This window comes from Ursus americanus, chromosome 3 (genome assembly GCF_024610735.1).
Source record: "Ursus americanus isolate L20-20 chromosome 3, mUrsAme1.1.p, whole genome shotgun sequence".
NCBI lineage: Eukaryota > Metazoa > Chordata > Mammalia > Carnivora > Ursidae > Ursus > Ursus americanus.
Genome location: NC_142129.1, coordinates 65,426,948 through 65,447,690, shown reverse-complemented (window position 1 = coordinate 65,447,690; position 20,743 = coordinate 65,426,948). Strand labels below are relative to the sequence as shown.

Genomic DNA, 20,743 nt, shown 5'->3' with positions numbered 1-20,743 from the left:
CACCCCCCCCCACCGCACTCAGCAGGGAGTCTGCTTGGGATTCTCTCTCTCACTTTCCCTTTGCCCTTTCCTCTGCTCAAGCTCTCTGTCTTGAAAGTAAATAAGTAAACCTTTAAATGTCTTACTATCTCATATTCCTCATTATCTGCTTATCCTTCAAAATCTGTTGTTCATTTCATTTCCCCACAAACTGTGTAGTCTTATTGGGTTTTACAGTATTCATTTCCCCTTCTTGTTCACCCATCCATCAGTCATCTCCTTCCCCTGTCCTCCCTACTTTCCGAGTTCTAACTTCTTTTTTTCTGAAGGAGCAGGTCATGATTTGAAATGATGGAGATGAATCTTAATGTCCCCAGACTCTCTATTTACTTAATTTTTAATAGCAAATTTTCACTCCAAGGAAGAAATCTGAGTTTGTAATTCTCAAGTCTTCCCACAGAGGCAATCAAATACACTAGGTCTCTCTCTCTCTCTCTCTCTCTCTCTCTCTCTCTCTCTCTCTCTTTTTTAACTTAATTGGGGATAATACAAATCTCAAATGAAATATTGCACAGTTGGTTGGTATTTATCTGAGATGTGTTGGCCATTCTTTTTTCCCTTTGCAATTGAAGCCCCAAATGATGGCTAAAAAAGCACATTGTCTTTTGAATCTATGTCACATAACACTCTTCTTGGAGATTGAGAGTAAATCCCTAACTACAAACCCTGCTATTACCAAACTTTCTGTTAATGCTCAGCCTCTTTTCCTAGAAGAGTATAATTTTAGTTTTTTAAAAAATTTGTGTTTTGTTTTTGAAACTTCACAGGCTTCACAGACTTTTCACATAAAGAGAAGAAAAGACTTCTCTTTTTCTTGATCTTCCTTTCTTCCTCCTGAAATCTCAGGATAATTAATTTTAACACAAACTCTAGAAATACTCATTCTTCTCTTTGTTTTCTCTACATTAGGGTCCTTCATTACCTCCTGCTTTTCCAATGGATACCTTCCTATTTGAGTCCTGACAGGAGTGAATTCCCACCTTTGCACAATCTCATCTTCACATTCTCTTTCACTTTCCCTCTATCACTTTAATTTACTCCATACAGTCTGACCCTGACCATATTTAACAGTTTGTGTGGCTGCTGAAGTTCTCCCAGCCTGTGTCCCTGGCCTAGAGGGCAGCCATCTTGCTCCCACGGTGCCCTTCAAATGCTGGCAAGAGAAGGGTATCCTGATCAACTTTTTTAGTAGTAACACCAAGGCAATGGAAGTAAAGATACCAATCAAGGGACAGCCCCATTGCATCATGCTAAAAGGAAGGATTGGTGCAATTTCTCAAACTCTATCTCCCTATTATACTCCTCTGGAGATCTGTGTTCATTTTTCAAGCTTATTGATTTTCCTATCCATCACAGGCATGTGAGGCCTACACTGGGATAAGGTTAGTGAATTGTAACCATTGAAACCTAGCATGCATTGCCATATGATTATGACTTTACTTTCATTTTAAGCTAGCCAAAGGTCTAGATCACTTGTGCAATGGGAAATCCTGCTCATTAAATTACTGAGTATATTTCTTTGAAAACAAGTGGATTTCTCCGAGTTAATCCTTTTTTATATGATCCAAATCATCTATTCTTTATTCTAAAATATGACCTGCTTCCCCCCTCACTATTCTATTACAGTTCACACACAATATCTCTGGAGGGTACAATATAGTCTAATTTTCTTCATTATTCAATTTGGATCCTGTTAAGTGAGACAGGCATTCACTGATAAGAAGGAACATTTAAGTTTTGGCAAATAAGTTCATTAGTATTCAGAAAGCTTTGCACCCCTCATATTTAATAAACCTTTCCATTACAGAGTAAGAAATGTTGAAAAATAGTCAAACAAATTAGCTATGGAGCCACCAAGACAGTACATTCAACCCTGATTCAGAGATGTCTCAGTTTATCAGTTTTCTGTCAATCATTAAACAACAAAGATGAAACATGCAATTATGTACAAGGAGATAGAGCTCCTAATTCTTTCATCCTAGCTGAAGCAGAAGAGTTTTAATTGCTTGGAAAAATAAGATTTTTATTTTCTCTCCAAAGGTATAAAGAAAACAAATGTAAATTGGCTTTAAGTCAATGGCAGGAGCTACAAGACTTCAGGTTATGCAAATACAGTTGGAAAGACCAGCCCATCATCTGGAGTTTTTGTCCTTCACGAGGACCAGTATCCACATATTTGAAAATCTGAGATGGTCCACAGAATATTTTCTTTTCTACTACAGCTCCTTTAGCACATACAGGGGGAAGAAAAAAGAATGTGCCCTTTTCATTAGAATGTCTAGAGTCATGTAAATTTACCGATACCACTTCTGTTTAATGAGAGTAACACTCACTGAAGTATCTGAGTATGCTGTCAATTATTGCAGGGTCAACTTTCCAATTACATGAGTTACCAAGTCCTTTGTTTCTCTTCTAAGTCCTATCAGCCATATGAGCTTGAGAAATACAAAATATATGTATTTAAAGAGGCCACCAGCCATCATGAATATATGAAGCACAGTATGCAGGAAAGATGTCATTTATTGAAAGAAGTATTTTTAGAGTTTAGTAAGTAGTCACCTAGATTCTCCCAACCTGGGCAGAGATGGGGTAGACAGGGGCCATCACTGTATGGAGGACTGTCCCTCTACAGATTTATCCCAGGAAGTAAATGATTGTCTCTTCCCTCTATCTGGACGTAGACTTTTTCATGGTAACCCTGGGTCTAAGTGATTGCCTAGATGTGGATATCAAGGTACCACAAAATTGCTTGAGCAGAATGGGACATCTGCCTGTAACTGGTTACCCTGGTAGGACCGCCAGCACACTCCCAAGAAAAGACAGCAGATGAAAGGAAGGAGGATTTTGTACCCACTCCTGTGAAAGCTTCTGGAGTGTGGGAAACTATCAGGTTTAGCTTGTTATCTCCAAACCTAGCACACACCTGGTACGTTCCACATGGTATATGCTCAGTGGAAGTGTGATCAAGGAAAAGAGGGAGAAAGCACAGATGGGAAAAAGGGTAGAGGAGGATAAAGCCTCTGTGAGCTCTACAGGGAATGTTTCTAGAACCTGCTCAACTCCTAAGGGGAGAAGCAGATTCATTGTATTCTTTCTTTTTCTTTTTTTTTTTTTAAGATTTTATTTACTCATTTGAGAGAAAGAGAGAGTATAAGCAGGGGAAGAGGCAGAGGGAGAGGGGAAAGCAGGCCCTCCACTGAGCAGGGAGCGAGACGCAGGGCTCTATGCGAAGGCAGACACCCAACCATCTGAGCCCCCCAGGCTCCCCAGATTCATTGTATTCTATAAGGTTGTTAAATATGCCTCCAAAAAAAAAAAAAAAAAACAGTCAAGTAACTATTGCAGATCTACTTGACCTAACAACTTAAGAAAAGTTGAGTTAGAAACTGGCCAGTTGTCCAGTAGACTGGGGCCTGAAGTTAGCATTTTTAGAGCTGGAAGAGGTCTTGGATCACCTAAGAGACCTCCAAGTGGAATGTGATATGACATGCCCACAGTCACATGGCTCGTTAGTATTAGAATGAAGATCTGGGTCTCAGAGTTCCCAGCCTAGCATTTTTCATCCTGCAATTTCCTCACATAAAACAGAAGCAATAGCTGCTTCCCGAATTCTATCCCTTCATATTTCCTGACCCATGTCACTTGATATCTCTCACCCCCAGAAGCCCCAGCTAAACCTAACCCCTTCCTCTGGCACCATGGGATTTTATACAGCTTGCTAGGGAAACAGTCTAGGCAGGTTCACAGAGCGGTTACAGAATGCAGACTTACATCTTACAAATCAACTAGGCTTGATTAAGGCAATAAGAATTGCTATACTTTGGAATCCTAGACTCGAGACTACCTTATGTCCACTTGTTTGCTGTGGCCACTGCTCTTCACATCCAAGAGAAAGCTAAGATGTAAGCTCCATGATGTAGGAAACATGTTTATCTTATTTATTTATTTAGAGAGAGCGAGAGAGCTGGGGGGGGGGGCAGAGGGAGAGGGAGAGAGAGAACGCCAAGCAGGCACCAAGTTCAATGCAGAGCCTGATGAGGGGCTTGATCTCACAAGCTTGAGATCAGGACCTGAGCCAAAATGAAGAGTCGGATGCTCAACCAACTGAGCCACCCAGGAGCCTTGGAACCATGTCTATCTTACACCTAGGTCTCCAGTGTCCAGTAGGTGCTTAACTATTTGTTGAATTTTTTAATGTGATTACCAATTCCATATTTCATGATTCTAAAAATGTTCCTTGACATCCTCATCTACAAATAATCAGTAATATCACCCTTCAGCCAAATATTTTTAAAGATCTCAACTCTACCTAGTGTCTCCATTGATTGAATTAACTCAACACAGAGTCTGATCACCCAGCCCATAGGCTAAGAGCTCAAGCTCTATTTGACTTGATCTACTGTGTTAGTTAATCTTTACCCTCAAGTGAATGAAGACATACTAAGGACTAACATCCTAGAACTGGAAGATAGTCTATGATTATGTTTTCATTTTCAAACCCTAGAGTATGGAGACATGTAGGCTAATAAATTGGTGTTTCCTTCAAACCACTACTTGCCAGATCTTTACACGAGGACAGGCTGAGCTCTGTGTGGGGAAGAACCAAGCAGGAGGACCATTGGGATAGTCTGCCTACCCTCTATGGTCACAAACAATCCAGATGGGGCACCCAAATTATATATTTCGGTAGGACAAATGGAAGCCCTGTAGTAAAACATCCCCATGCTCCTCTATATTTGATTACACCTTACTTTCTACCCATAAGGAATTTATCAAACCATTCCTTCCAATTCCACACAGAGTTCTCCCTAAAATAAGTGCTAGTATTATTTTCCTCTCTGTATATTTCCAAGGATGTTTTCGCACTCTGTGGTCATTTTGGTGCCCTTATAGTTTAGTCCTCCAAGCAGCTGTCCAGTTGTTCTGTCTTTAACCGGATCCTGATGGCAGCCATTACTTGACATGAAGAAGGCAATCTAGTTGGAAACTGCAGTTGATGTTCCTCCTCTCTTAGGGGATAAGTGGCCCATCCGGAAGGTCTTCTTGGTGATGGTGTCTTGGGCCAGGATACAGGAAGTTCAGTGGCAGTGGTGAGAAGCAATGTAGGAAAAGGTCATGCTCCTCCAAAGAGGTTCCTTCTGTCTCAGCAACTGTAAAATTATAAATCAAAGATTAAAAAGTTAAGCCACTGCTCAAGTGAAGATCTTGGTAAATACACCACTGAACAAACTCCGATGACGGACACGCTGGCATCTAGATGAAGTCTGTGGTTTTCCAAAGAATGGGCCGGAGACTACAGGGACACACAAAGTATGCCTGAGGATTCTCTATTTCTTCATTTATTTTGCTTTATCAAAGAGGAAAAACTGTAATTGCAGTTAAATACAAGTGATTCTGCATGCAGAAAGAATGTAGAATGAGTGGGCTCGGGAGGGACATACTAGGGAAAAGGGAAAGAGAGCCCATGGAATCCAAAAACAGCTGCTGTTTCTTCACAGTGTTTCACAGAGCTGACCTGAATGGAGTTGTGATTCTGTGACCTAAGAGATAAATTAAATAACAATATTTGGGGACAAATGATTTAAGACCCTATGAAAAAATAGAAGCACAGTCACCCAAGCCTTACTCAGTTCCTGGCATCCAAAATGACTGATTCTCAGAGTCATTAACAGAATAAGACAGAATGATAATAACCTCATGCAAAGAAGGTCTAGACGAAGCATCACTAGTTTAGGGCATCTCCACTAAAAGCATCATAGGAGATGTATTATAGTGCCACTGCCCAGGACTGGGCAAAACCGCCACATCTGTAATTGTCTTTGACTAACATCCTCTCCTTTGCTGTACCATGTGTCCCCTTTCTCAGGCTCCAGGAACCCAGTGTGCACATGCCATTATCTACTCACTCAAATATCTTTAATATGACAGAGACTAGCTTAAACCAAAGGTCTTCCAATTGTTAGATCTGAGTATTTTATACTAGAGTATTAGCAACTGGCGACTTTAGCATTCCCATGGGCTATTTGCAATTTAAAATTATTTGCAATCTTAATTACTGGAATATGGGAAGAAGAGAGAAGAAGGAAAAGTGAGCAAGAAAAGAGGAGGGGCTTCCCATACTTCCTGTTTAATCTCAACACGATTCCATACCAACCCCCAAAACTCCAAACAGTGGGCTTCTGCAGCTTTGCCTCCACGTCACAAACAATCTGAACAGCTGCTAAGCCCAGACTGAGAATCAGTTCTGTACTCAGAGCACATGAAGAGGATTCTTTAGAACTGATGTCTAAGCCTATAGAAAAGCCTCCTACAGATACCAGTGGTCATGTCTGCATTCCAGGTATCTGCCCTCCTCACTTGACAAAGAAGCAGACCAAAAGGTGAGTGGCTTACCCAGTATCACATAAGGACTGACTGAAAGGTAGGGCCAAGACTGAGCCTAAATCTCTTAAATCCCAGTCCACAGCCCAGCCCAAGTAAATTTTCATGAGCACAACACATTGTCTTTGCTCTAGGCAGGAGGATCGTGTTCTTCAAACTCTAAAGCAGTATTTGGGTAGTACCTGAGTTGTAATTTCCCCTTCCTGGACAACAGTCTGGTTCAGTGGGTCCAGGGGAGGCACAGGAATGTTAACAGGTTCCCTGGGGGAGCCTGATTTGTGGGGTGTTGGAACCACTCCAATGCTTTGCTTATCACCCCTCAACCTATCAACACCGTGGAGCCAGCTGGAAGGTCCCCCAAATATCAAAGGGCTCTTGACAATTAGGGCACAAGGCAGAGTCCTGAAGACAAACACCAGTAAATCCATGGAATCAGAAAGTGGATTAGTGGTTGCCAAGGGCTGGGGGCTAGGCTTGAGAGATGACAGCTAATAGGTATGGGGGTTGATGAAAACATTCTGGAATTAATTGTGATGATTATACAACTTGGTGCAATCTTGATCATACATTTTAGGAGAGTGAATTTTATAGTATGCAAATTAGATTTCAATTTTTGAAAAACCCATATAGATGTGCGGGTACCACGTATCACATACAGGTGGATCACCGGGCTCCCTGCATCTCACAACTACTGGGCGGCTTCCCCTGGGCAACAGAGGCAAAATGTTGCCAGGGCAGCTGATGACTATAATGTCTACCGTTTGCTGCATACTTCTTATGTGGCAGACACCTGTGATACACAGCACATGGTTCTCTCAAATGATACATCATAACCAAAGATGTGGATACTATTATTATGCTGTTCTTGTTAGCACTTTACAGATGATAAGATGGAGGTATAGTGAGGTTAAACAACTTGACCAGGCCCATAGACACTGAGTGACAAAAGTAATAGGTAGAAGGGTGTGGCTAAATAGGCACCAAAAGAATCTGCCCCAAATCATGTCCCTCATGATTCTGATATTCCCACTATTAGATTTTGGGAAAATAGAATAATAATAATAATAATAATAACAACAACAATAACAACAACAATGTAGCTAAAGTTTATTAATTCTTTCCATGTTCCAGTCTTTCTGCTAAATTTTCTACATAGATTATTTCACATAATTTTCACAAAAACTGTGAGGTATATATTATCGTGGTGGAAGGTTAGGCAGAGAATGCTTATGTAACTCACCCAAAACCACACAGCTAGCAACAATGGAACCAGGATTTGGACACAGACCCTACTACTAAGCCACTTTGTCAGAGAGCCAAATTCAGATGCCTGCAGGGGCCAGGAGGATGAAAGAGTAAAGTAGGCCCCATATGTTTCTTGAAATACAAAATAGCATCTGCCCATCTTATCTATAGAGATGTGGTACGATTTTCTCCTAATACTATAAGGCAAACAAAACACAAGAGCAATGATAAACCACACTTTGCCTCAATGTTGAGGATACAAAACAGAGTGGCAGAAACTGGCAAAATGGAGGAAAGCCTATTTTTATCTAAAGGGGCAGCCACCATTCAACTCCAACACTCTGTTGCCAGGTGGGTGTATGATGCAGTATTGCCATATTGTTTGAGAGAAACCAGAAAGAGAGATTTTTACATGAAATCTTTTGGTTTAAAAAAATGGCAAAATGGGGTGCCTGGGTGGGTCAGTCGGTTGAGTGTCTGACTCTTGGTTTCAGCTCAGGGTCATGGTCTCAAGGTCATGGGATCAGGCCTCATGTTTGACTCTGCGAGGAGCGCTGAGTCCGCTTGGGATTCTCTGCCTCTCCCTTTGCCCCTCCCCTCACTAACGCTCTCTCTGTCTCTCTCTAAAATAAATGAATAAATAAAGTCCTTGGGGGGAAAGAGAAAAGAAAAAAAAGGTAGATATTATTAGTCCCACTTTATTTTTTTTTTTAATGGCAAAGAATTCTGAAGCCTGAATTTGGTCTATAGCAGTTCACTCTCAACCTCTGTATGTAGTAAAATGCCTCAAGCAGTCCCATGTGACTGGAATTTAGGATTCGGGGTACAGAGTGACAGGCGGAATCCGGAATGGTGAGGAGGGGCGATGGTATGAAGATTCTTGATGCACGCCTGAGGAAGGTAAATCTCATTCCACAAGCCAGGGAAAGCCAGAAATTTTGTTGTTTTGTTCTGTTTTGTTTAAGAAAAGAAAAACACTGGGGCGCCTGGGTGGCACAGCAGTTAAGCATCTGCCTTCGGCTCAGGGCATGATCCCAGCATTGTGGGATCGAGCCCCACATCAGGCTCCTCCGCTAGGAGCCTGCTTCTTCCTCTCCCACTCCCCCTGCTTGTGTTCCCTCTCTCGCTGGCTGTCTCTATCTCTGTCAAATAAATAAATAAAATCTTTTAAAAAAAAGAAAAGAAAAGAAAAACACCAGATCAGAAAGATATCCTGAGCATGATGTTAAGGGCAGAATAGCTGGGAGAGAGAGCTGAGACAGTGTGACTAAATGGGAGGTAACTGTCAACCTCAAGGTAGTGGCAACGGAAGCGAGAGAATGGACCTAAGTCAATTAATAGCAGAGACCCTCCTTAGAAAATAATAGATCTGCTTATATCAAAAGAGCATATATTAACTTATTATGTAGCAGTGGCATCACTTGATAAAGAAAAGGCCAACATTATGAAGAGGGAGACCTTAACAAATGAGGAAGAAACCTATGAGAAAAACAAGAGAGGGGTTTCAGGATACAACTTGTTTGAGGCTGGGTTTGGCATGTAAAAAGGAAAGAAAATGTCCTTGGCTAGGGAGGAGACAGCTTGAAAACTGCCTAAGAAAACAAAAAAGTGAATGAGAAAAAGAAAAAGAACACATATAAGGAGGTCAATGTATTAAGAAATGAAGAAGAAATATAAGAAACCAAGAGGGAAAAAAAAAAATCAGGCAAGGACGAGCAGTGCATGTCCGTCCCTAAAGTCCAGATTTAACGCAGATGAGAGAAACTGGGGAGAGCATTTTAAAAAGATGTTGTAATGAAGGCACCAAAGAGATTGCTTTAACAGAGACAGAACTCAAGAATAGAGACCACAATGGAGGTATTTATAAGGAGAAGAAGAAAAGAGGTCCAAAATGCAGGAAAGGATTTTAGCTATTGGAGACCAGTGGGAAAAGATGAGTTTTAGAGATGTCAGAAAGGAAAATATGACAGGATTTTGGAATATTCTCCGAGTGAAAATAAGGTCTATTCTGTAAAAAATACAAGTTCTCTCTCCACAAGTGCTTAAGAAGCAGCCCTGAGGACAGCCAAAGATAATACCAAAGCTGCATTCCGAGGGTATGAGGAGGAGAATGCAGTTACCAGAAAGTTCCAAAAGGGAAGGGAGCAAAGATTTTCATCTTTACCAAGCTTGGTTTTCATTGGTTGTAACATCACATAGACAAGAATGAAGTGTTCTAAAGAAGTAACTTCAGAGGTACCATTGTGACGGCCCAGAACACTCTGGGAGAACTACAATGGTCACAAAGGCAGAAGGAAAAGGAGGACCCTTCTCTATACACAGGGTCCAGGAATAAAAAGGACCAATAACAGTAATAAAGATCCTATTTAAAAGCACAAAGTTGGGGGTGCCTGGCTGGCTCAGTTGGTGAAGCTTGCAATGCTTGATCTTAGGGATTGTGAGTTCAAGCCTCACATTGGGTGTAGAGATTACTTTAAAATAAAATCTTGAAAAAAAATAAAAGCACACAGTTGTACATTAAAGGAGAAGAAATACAAGTGAAGAGGAAGGAGGACTATTAGGACAAGAAGGGGCTATCATTTAAGTGTGTGTCATGTAATATCTAGCAAATTAGTTACAGTATTCCATTTAAGTTCCTCATCAGATAGACAAAATTACTCCATTTTGCAGAAGAAAGTGTGGGAGTTATGTAAAATAATTGGTAAAAAGTCACAAAGATAGTTAAGTTTTAGAGCCAAGTCTTATTGGATTCTCAAGCTTAAGCATTTTCCACAATACCTCAATCACTATGGACCATTTTCCACCTCGATTTCTGCAAGAGCCTTCCTAGCTAGTATGTCTCTCACCTCCTCCATTCTCCATCCAATATGTAGCCCAACAATAGATCAAAAATGCAAATTACATTGTGGCACTGCCCGTTCAAACCCCTTCAATAAATTTCCTTTAGTCTTCAGTGGCATCCAGACCACTTAGCACTCCCTACAAAGACCATTCAAGGTCTGGCCCCACTCATCTCCCCAGCTTTATCTCGATCTCCTCTCCTTGCAGGTGACAAGTCAATGATTCTGAATATATATTTAAGTCCTTGGAATGCACCATGATCATTTTCACCTCCAGGGCTTGATACATTGTCCCTATGGGCTGGAGCACTCATCTCCCTGACCATCGAACCCCTCCCCTCGGCAGTCACCAAGGATGACTCCTGGGCAACAGTAGGGCTCCTTTCTCATAAAAATTAACACACCTTATTGGAATTCTATCTGTTCTGAGATCCCCATACCCCTTCTACCATGAGCTATATGAGGAAAGATCCTGTTTCCATTTTGTTCACTCTTGAATCCACAACACCGAGCACCTGCACTGACATATCACAGGTGCTAAGCACACATGGTTTGAAATGGACAAATAAACTTGATGGGGTGAGAGCCATTACTGGTTACTAAGTGAAGCTGTATCAGTAGAGGGCAAACTCCTAGCTGACCCCAAAGCCCCTACTCTTGGCATCTGCAATTTACTGTCCATTGCTGAAGATTTTTTTTCCAAATTCCAAAATTCAATTCCAATTCCAAAACTCCAAAAATTTCAACAACGTTTTATATAACACAGGCTCTGTGTCCTTCCTGCACTCAGAGTTGTAAATAATTCCAAGGACAAGACTTGCTTCTTACCCTAAACAAGCTTACAGTCTAGTGGAAGAGCTTTCATTTTGTCAACATGTTGCAACTCGCATTCTCTTTAAATTCTTTCAGAACTGAGCTGACAAATGATCCTTGATAATCTGTCTCTTAAGCATTTGGTAATAGCCAGTTGACTCCTACAGGACAACAAAGGGCTTGAGAGCTGAAGCCAAATCTTATTCATCATTATCATCCCGGTCGTTAGCATAGTGCCTGGTATGTAACAACGGGTTTAAAACAGTCACCGAATGGGTGAAAGCAGAAACAAATGAATGAAAAAACAAGCAAACAAGTCAAGTCTTGGAATCTAGCTTTGGAATCCAGATCAGAGTCTTAGCAGGAATTCTCCTCCATCGCTAAACAGATAAATGACTTGGTGACAAGACCCCGTAGGGAAGAACCAGCCCATTAGACACACACATACTGCCAGACTGCAGCCAGTGGAGCATGGGGGCAGGAAAAAAGAGGAGCAGGCTACGATTTTCAGTGTGTTCCATTTTTCCATCACAGGACAGGTTCTCTTCTCTGTCCTCAGGTTTAGAGGGGAGACGCCCTGGGAGCTTCACATCCATGGAAGAGTACTGAGATGACTTCACCTGGCTCTCTACAGCCCCAAACCTGCTCATGGAGACAGACTGGGGAGGTCGGTCAAAAGATAATAGGAAAATAGATATAGTGTTCACCACATATCCTCACTCCCTAGGAAGAAAACCCTTCAGTGACATTATTTAAAATGTGCATTAATAATCATCATGAATAAATATCTAACTGAAACAAAGATATTTGCTAGTTTCTATACCTTTCAAAATTAGAACCAAAAATCGGGCCAGAAACAGCTATCAAATAGCATCCTTTTCATACGCACACACACTCACACACACATTCCTGAAATTTCTCCTGCTGCCAACTTGTTAGTTATTTGAATAAACATTATTTCTGCCACATGCTTTAGCACCAAATAGTACCTATAGTCAGTTAAAAAACCTTTATCAAAGTTAGACTATGGTATTATTTTGACACCAGACAGTCCTTTGCTTTTGTGTGGAATCACAGTGTTGCCTGAACAGTGTACGATTATGCTTTTGTGCAGACAATCAGCAGGTCATTAGCGTACCGTACAAATCACCTTGGACTCAGGATGGAACCCTGGGGACCTGAAGCTGCAATAGACTGCAGAGAAGACATGGTATTGCTGACAGTTACCTCTGATGGCAGTTAAAAAGGTATGATTGCAACCACATGACAGCTGAATACAACAGATCCCTGAGCTGTTCGCATGGCACATTCTGATTAGTGGTATCAGTAATCATTATGAATTTTTAAGTTTTGGTGAAGCACTCCATAACATCCTACTATTAGAATACAAGACTAACAGGCCTTTTATGAAATTACCATGTTTTATCGTTATTTTACTGCCGCTAGTTTTACATTTTGGTGAACACAGTCTGACCCATAACATATTCTGGTGGGGCAGGGAGAGTCCTGCTGCACATTTGAAAGGCTCAACAAGAAATTTTTGCGTAAGAAAGTGAAAGTGACATGAACTGAAACTTGTTATGGGAACCAGAATTTGCCACTTTTATACACACACACACACACACACACACACACACACACAGAGGATAAGGTCTATTCCACTGTATCCACATCTGGCAATGATGTGGGCATAAGTGAAAAGATTTCAGATTCCCTCCAGAAAGCCCCTAGGCTACAAGAAAAATCACCCTACATCTAATAAAGCCATCTGAGATATATCTACCATATGGGAAAGCCCTGTTCTGCTTTATTCCAACAAATTGGTGCTTGGATTCCTCTCGCAGCTGTTGCTGCTGTTTTTGAAGATGTACAGAGTCCTGGCCATGAGCAGGATGCTGTGCACAACAGTCAAGATCCCCACATCTCTGGGCTGTGTAGCGTTAAGTGGTACCACCTGTGATGAGTACTGAGCCCCAGGATAGTTAAAGGCCTGACCAGACGAAGTGCTCAGTAAATGGGGGCCAGAAAAATCGTCTCAATTAATTCTGAGAGTTTAGTCTCAAGAGAAAAATGGGAGCGGATTTCTAAATCAGATCACCAAGACAATAAGATGCTGAAATAAGCAAGCAAACAACTAATAACTTTTCCTTAGAATTTCCCCTTCAGAGGCATCTGGGTGGCTCAGTCGGTTAAGCGGTTAAGCATCTGCCTTCAACTCAGGTCATGATCCCAGGGTCCTGGGATCTGAGCCCCATCAGGCTCCTTGCTTAGCGGGGAGCCTGCTTCTCCCTCTGCCTCTACCTGCCGCTCCCCCTGCTTATTCTCTCTCTCTCTCTCTCTCTCTCTCTCTCTCTCTCGATCTGACAAATAAGTAAATAAAATCTTAAAAAAAAAAATTTCCCCTTCGCTATTCTCCCCCAGCTTGGTTTAGCTCAAGAAACACTGGTATGTGCCCAGCACTGTCCTAGCATGGGAGGCACGAAGATACACGTGGCCGCTTCCTGGCTGTGGGCAGCTGCCCCTCTGCTGAGGGAAGTGAGACACCTAGGAGTTTTTCAAGCAGGGTCTTTTACCATTGCAATAGCATTTCAAAAGTTTATTATACAAATCCATATAAATAATATAATCCTATGAAAGGAAAACATTTACTCTTCTTAATAATTTTTTAGCTCAATAATTTATTGAGGTATAATTGACAAAATAAAATTGTAGGAAATTTAAAGTGTGCATCATGGTGATTTGCTATACATGTACATGACGAAAGGATCCCCCATCTACTTAACTAACGCATCCACCACCTCACATATTTATCCCTTTTTTTCCTGAGAATTTATATGTTTAGTTATACAACATAGTGTTATCAACTGTAGTCACCATGTTATATATTAAATCCTCAGAACTTACTAGTCTTATAGCTGGAAGTTTATACCCTTTTATTACCTCTCTGTATTTCTGCCATACTCGTTATGATTAAAGTTAGTTGGCTTTTTCATATTTCCTACCTTATGTATAAAATACACATAGCTATAACCACACACACACACACACACACACACACACACACACACACACACCAATATCAGGAGATAATTCTAAGCCTCTTAGTCTATCTGGATCGGTCATCTGCAGGCATATGGCCAGACTTCCTCAACACGTTTAGTGGTTTAATATCATCCCTAGTCTTGTGGGGGAGGGGGGTTCCTCGCTTGGATTTTCCTTTCCAATTTTATCAAATTTCAGCAAATTCCTTTCTGTACTTTAAATAAGACAGAAAGCCTTGCCAGCTCTGTATTAACTCAGGATCATTTCCTGTTAACTTGGGATTGAGGGGCTCACCACCCCCTTCCTCCTCCTCTCTAGCTTCCTTACTTTACTTCCTGATTTCCCTCTGTTTTGTTTTTTTCCTGATCTTCTGGAAAGCTCCCTTATCCTATGTTCTAAAAAAGAAGAATAGCAAAGAGAATGGAAGATAGGACTGGAAGGGTGAACAGAGATGAAAAAAACAAGAATTTTGAGGTTCCCTCAGCTTTTTAACCTCAGGTTCTATTTCTGTGGATAGCCAGAAGTGAAAAGACTAAAAAGGACAAAAATGCTAGGAAGAGAGAGAACATCAGAGAGATGGTAGAAGAGACTGCTAAAGGGAGGAATCATCTCAACTTCTTCCTTCTCATCTCTTTTCACAGCTCCCCTGCAGTGGCCCTTACACTCCTGGTGGGATGGAACCCTTGGGAAGCTCAGAAGAGGTAGAAGGGACACATGGCATATAAAGTAAAATTCCACTTAAAAACCAAAAACCAAAACAAAGCCAAAAAAACTTCCCCAGGGCCTCTAGATTCATTGCTCAAGTATTTTCCGCTGCACCCCACCCACTCTCCCAGGCCAACACACACCACCAGCCACCCCACACCTGAACTTCTGGTTGAGCCAGAAGAGCACTGGAAGTTTGGGGGCAGGGCCAGAAACCCAGCACGGCCTCAGGCAGTGGGCTCAGCTGCCACCTCTACAGTGCTGGAAATGTACTATCCCCAAAACACCCACCCCCTGAAAGAGAGGTAGAGAGAAGAAGCCAGGAATTTCAGAAGCAACTGCGATTGGCACCAGGGCTCACCCACCCTCCTGCTGGGCTCTAGTCTTGGCTACGAAAGAGGGTGCAAGAATATCCTGACTCTATGTCCTAACTTCCAGTTAAACCAGAAGCTGGACATTCAGGGGAAGAGCCAGGAATGTGGCCGACCAGGTGTGGGGACATTACTGCCACAGTTTCCATCATGGCCCACAAGCAGAATCCAGGCCACACAGGTGTGTTTGTTGGACAGAAACATTCTGAGATTCTGTTTAAAAAGAAAATCTTCTGTTCCAGACTTTGAACAATAATGGCTGTCATTTGTTGACCGCTTACTATCTACGGGCTAACTCTCCATGTAATAGATCATTTAATTCCATTAATCCTATACAGTAGATACTATAATTATTTCCCTTTTCCATACTAGGAAACAAGAATTTAGAAGAGTAGAGCAACTTGATTCAAGCTACCGAAGAGACAGATCCAGAATTCCATTCCAGGTAGATTTGACTCCAAAACCCACATTTTTAAAAATATCTCATCATTTTATTTTTCTTGTTTTTTTCTTTTTTGTTGTTATTGAACTATAGTTGACACATAATGTTACATTAGTTTCAGGTGTACAACATAGTGAGTCCACAATTCTATACATTATGCTTACCACAAGTATAATTACCATCTGTAACCGTACAACCCTATTACAATACCATTGACTATATTCCCTATGCTGTACCTTTCATCCCCCTGACTTATTCATTCCATAACTGGAAGTCTATACCTCCCACTCCTCTTCACCCATTTTGCCCATCCCCCTACCCCTTCCCCTCTGGCAACCACCAGTTTGTTCTCTGTATTTATGGGTCTGTTTCTGCTTTTGTTTGTTTGTTTATTCATTTGCAAAACCCACATTTTTAACCATCAAGCATAGAAAACCGAAATTCTACACCTGTGAGAACACTCTCCCTGGATGAGACTTTTAAGTCATTTTGACCTTGTTTTGTTAGAGGAACAGATTTCAGTAGCCAGACAGCACATAGTTTTCCTCTATCTGACAATGTGCCTGAGGACAGAAGTAGATTCTAGAAATCAGATAAACAAGCATCAGAGATAATCCACTCACAAAACAGAACTTGGAGGAATACGGGGGTGGAAATGTGAATTCTGGGCTCAGTCTGGCTCAGAGTTGATTTGTCTCAAAGTTCAAGTATCTCCGTTGTCTTTCAGCAGCAGCTAATACAGAAAGACAGATCTGCCATGAGCTTTAGTCACAGCTCTAAATAAATAGGCAACATGCTCATACCTGATCTATTCAGGAGGTCCCTGAAGAGCAAGCACCTTACTCACCAATTTCTTAACTTTCCAAGTCACATTTTTAGGAGAGATACTGACTGACCAACACCAAGGAGAAGCATAATAAAGTGCTGGGAATGTTCTAGAAAATTCCTGAAGAAAACAGTAGATGCAATAAAGGCAGAAAAAGTCAACACTTTGTATCCAATGGCCCCTCACTCTTAAAGAGCACCCTTATGATTTTACGGCAGTTTCAGCAATAAATGTAATTGATAATTTAACATAATTATAAAATAAACATGTTAAGACAGTATTTCCCCTTCCACAGAGGCCTTAGGAATTCTCATGATGATGACTTTGGGAGCACTAGGACTATTTATAAAAGATTCTAGTCAGCCCAAATACTGTTATTACTTCTCCTCCCAGTACCTGTGAACTCCCAGGAGGCTCCTATTTGTATATTTGTGGTTATCAAGGGAGATCCCACTTCTAGTAAGGAAAGAATGACAGCAAGAAGCTTTCCCACTCCCTCAAGGCCTTCCAACTCAATTGTTTGGGATTGCTCTTTCGTAGTGAACTAGGAGCTAACAGCAGGTATTCCTTTCCTCACCCCCCCCTTTTTTTTTTTTAAGATTTTATTTACTTATTTGACAGAGAGAGACAGCCAGCGAGAGAGGGGACACAAGCAGGGGGAGTGGGAGAGGAAGAAGCAGGCTTCCAGCGGAGGAGCCCGGTATGGGGCTCGATCCCAGAACGCCAGGATCACGCCCTGAGCCAAAGGCAGACACTTAACGACTGCGCCACCCAGGCGCCCCTCCTCACCCCTTTCTATCCAACTAGCTCCTCCAAGGCAGAAGGATGTCCTTTTAGAAAAATGGTCACACAAAATACAGAATTAGCCTACTTCAATCTCCATCAAAGACACAGAGGCCTGAAATCATATAAAATGGCTCTAGTCCTACATGGTAAGCCAACTCCCTATGCAATATAATTTAGAGCAAATCAAAAGATTCTAAGATATATATCCCTCACTACTTTCATTCAGTCAACCATTGTTTATTGAGCACCTGCTGTGTGGGGGTTTCTAGAAGATGGAAATACAATGGTCATAGGGTTGCCAGATTTAGCAAATAGAAATCTTGTATGTGATCTGGCAACTCTAAATGGTCAGCAAGAGACCATGTCTGCCCACAAGGACCTTGCAATCTAGTGCTCTGTGCATTCTCTAAGAATTTTTAAATCCATTAACACCTTAGCTAAAACGGATTTATCCGATTAGCCGCAAAGTGCACAACCTGAGGGAATAATATACAGAAATAAGTTTTGAAGGGAAGAGTAAGGTCCGAGGCAAGGCAAGCATCAGTAGAATGTCACAGAGGAAGTAACAATGATTGACCCAGGACAATGCAATAGCTCTGGGCCCCTACTCGGGTGGCAGGGGTGTGGGGGTGGGATTGTCAAGTAAAGGGATCCAAATGAAGAAATTATTGCTGAGAACTCAGCTTGCTTCACCTGCATTCCAAATTAGTGACAAGTTAGCCAAAAATGTTGTCAAGGTTGGTAAACATCTCAATTAGACCTGAACAGAGCATCTAGTGGAATCTCATGCCAGCTTATGGTTTGGGGTGGAAACCATACAAAATGTGGTGGTTTATAGGGTTTGAACCTGAAAGCAAGCAAAATGTGGTGGTTTGAGCTATGTTTTTCTTGGAGTATCTTAGGTACTCAGGCATAAAAATTCACAGTCAGGCTTGGGAGGTCCCATCTAAAACAATAAAAAATTTTCACACTATCCTTTCAGCAACCACAACGAATAGGCTTCCAAGAGAAGTTGTAGACTTATGTTTGAATATCATTTAAATATGGTTGATAGGTGGACCACTTAGGCCATATTTATGTGGCAAAAACTGATTTTGATATTTGGAGGGAAGAAAAAAAGTCTGTCTTTTTCTGGAGCAGTATTATCTACATAGGAAAAAGAAAACAAGGGATTTTTATGCGTGTTATTGTGTTAATCATAAAGCTAGTAAAAGATTAGTTCCATTGCCAGAAATTTCTGCTATGAGCAACTCCATAGCTTGGGTCTGGAGTGAGAGTGAGAGAAGTAAAAGAATTCTTTTTGTTTTACATGTCTGTTATTAAAGCCACTTCAAAGCCTTCATGGAAAGATGTGGGGCATATATAAATAGGAAGAGCCACAAAAGAAGTGGCAGAAATGGAAAGATCCATTTGCACAGCGAACTTTACCACTTCCCTTACTAGATATTTACTGTTTCCTAATCTTAGGATCCCATACTCCATATTGTCTTATGCCAGTTGCAAAATACAAATTCCTGTCTCTCCATTCCTTCCCTTTCCTTAACCTCCTTTGTCTGAGTGGGGCATTGAAATGCCTCATGAGAGCATGTAAGTCCTGGGTAAGAGCTGTACTGGGCTTTGAATAATGTCTATTCTATGACAGCATGGGAGTTCTCTGCCTAGGTACAAGAAAATAGACTGCCTGACCTTTCCCAAGATCTTCGTGCAGCTTCTGTGAGGCCTGTTCTCTGGACCTGCAACCAAATCGAAATATTTACTTCATTCTTTAGTTCAAAGAACATAATATTTCTCCATCATCAATGGAAATTCTATTGTTCTCACAATGAAGTGGAATTTTTTTTTAATTTTGTATTGCTTTGTTTTATTTTCAAGGGGGCTAGAGGAAAGATTACAAAATCAATTATGGTTTACAGGAGCAGAACAGTAGGAATCATTGTTATTATCACTTAACTCATATATTTATTAAGTTGTTCCAGGAAAATCTAGTTAATTTGGACCTTGTACCTTTGAAACATTTGATAATTCCAAGATGGGGAAATGGCTTAACTTTTCCTTTGGTGAAGTGAGAGTTTACAAATCTAATTAAGTGAGCTTTGCAGGGGGTGATTAATCTTAAGAAAACAAACTGCTTTCAAACACTCCAGTAATAACTGTTTCTGACGATTAATGAAACGATTGCAAAGAATCCTGGCCTACTCATTAAAGCAGACCCCGTTATGAAGTCTTGGCCACAGAGTATTGGTCCCTGGCTTATGTAAATATTTTCTATATGGTAGGTTACATATAATATTTTATAATTCTGACATATCATGGTTTATACTGATCTTCCCTCAAATTAGCCTACTGTATGAAGGTTTCCCTGTATTTCTGTTCCAGATTTGTATGAACCCGAGATGCCAGTGAAACAAGCCTAAATGGTCTTGGAGATACTTATGATCCATGCAATCTCTGTTAATGACTTTTTCACATACATATGTCCTTTAAACCAGTGGCATAATTGGATTAATTGGCAGCCCACTGGGCTAGTTGAAACCTAACTATTAACACCAGTATAGATCATCCAAATCACTATCCAAGGACTATGCATAAACCACATGTTGAATAGTATGGTCAAATGTCTACAGATTTGACTGGTAACCCAGCTCGTTCGTGAGCTCTTCAACTAAATTGGGAAACTTACTGAAGATATTTTGTCCTGAAAATACCAACAATTTCTTACAGAGCCCACAATCAAAACTCTTCATAACGTTACTTATGGGACAGATAGGTCCCTTTGAGTACTCTCCTTGAGGTATACTAAGTAGCAAAAACTAAATGTAGAAGAATCTGTCTAATTACAACTTATTTATAAAGGCAAACAAGACAGAAAGACTGAATATTTATTCATCCAGCATACATATACTGAGTATTTACTATCCATCAGGCTCAGTCATAATCTCTGAGAAAGGAAGATAAATATTACATGGCACTTAGGACAGCTTATTGTCAAATTAGGAAGACAGCAACAATAACAACAACAACAAAAAAAGACAAAAACCCTACAAAATACTAAGAAAGCAATAAGCAATGTGTACTATGGAGTCATAAGGACAGACACCTAATTTCAAGCATCAGAGAAGACTTCCCAGGGTGGTATTACTTGAGCAGAGCTGGAGAGGTGAGAAGTTAGCCAGGTGGGCAATGAGCCAGGGAGGGCTTTCTAGAATAAGGGGATGGCATACGCAGAAGGAGGAACCAAAAGGCCTTATATTAT

The 20,743-nt window shown here is 41.0% G+C and overlaps 1 long non-coding RNA gene across 4 annotated transcripts in view; it reads left to right on the top strand.

Moving 5' to 3' along the window:
* The window catches only part of LOC123789257 (uncharacterized), a 251,998-nt gene that overhangs the window by 225,252 nt on the left and 6,003 nt on the right, over positions 1-20,743 (top strand). For 3 of the 4 annotated variants that reach the window (XR_015724009.1, XR_015724008.1, XR_015724007.1), the window contains 3 exons: positions 11,878-11,985; positions 12,433-12,565; positions 15,809-15,881. This is a non-coding gene — a long non-coding RNA (uncharacterized LOC123789257). The remainder of the gene's footprint in view (positions 1-11,877; positions 11,986-12,432; positions 12,566-15,808; positions 15,882-20,743) is intronic. The other variant, XR_015724011.1, reaches the window with a different exon arrangement.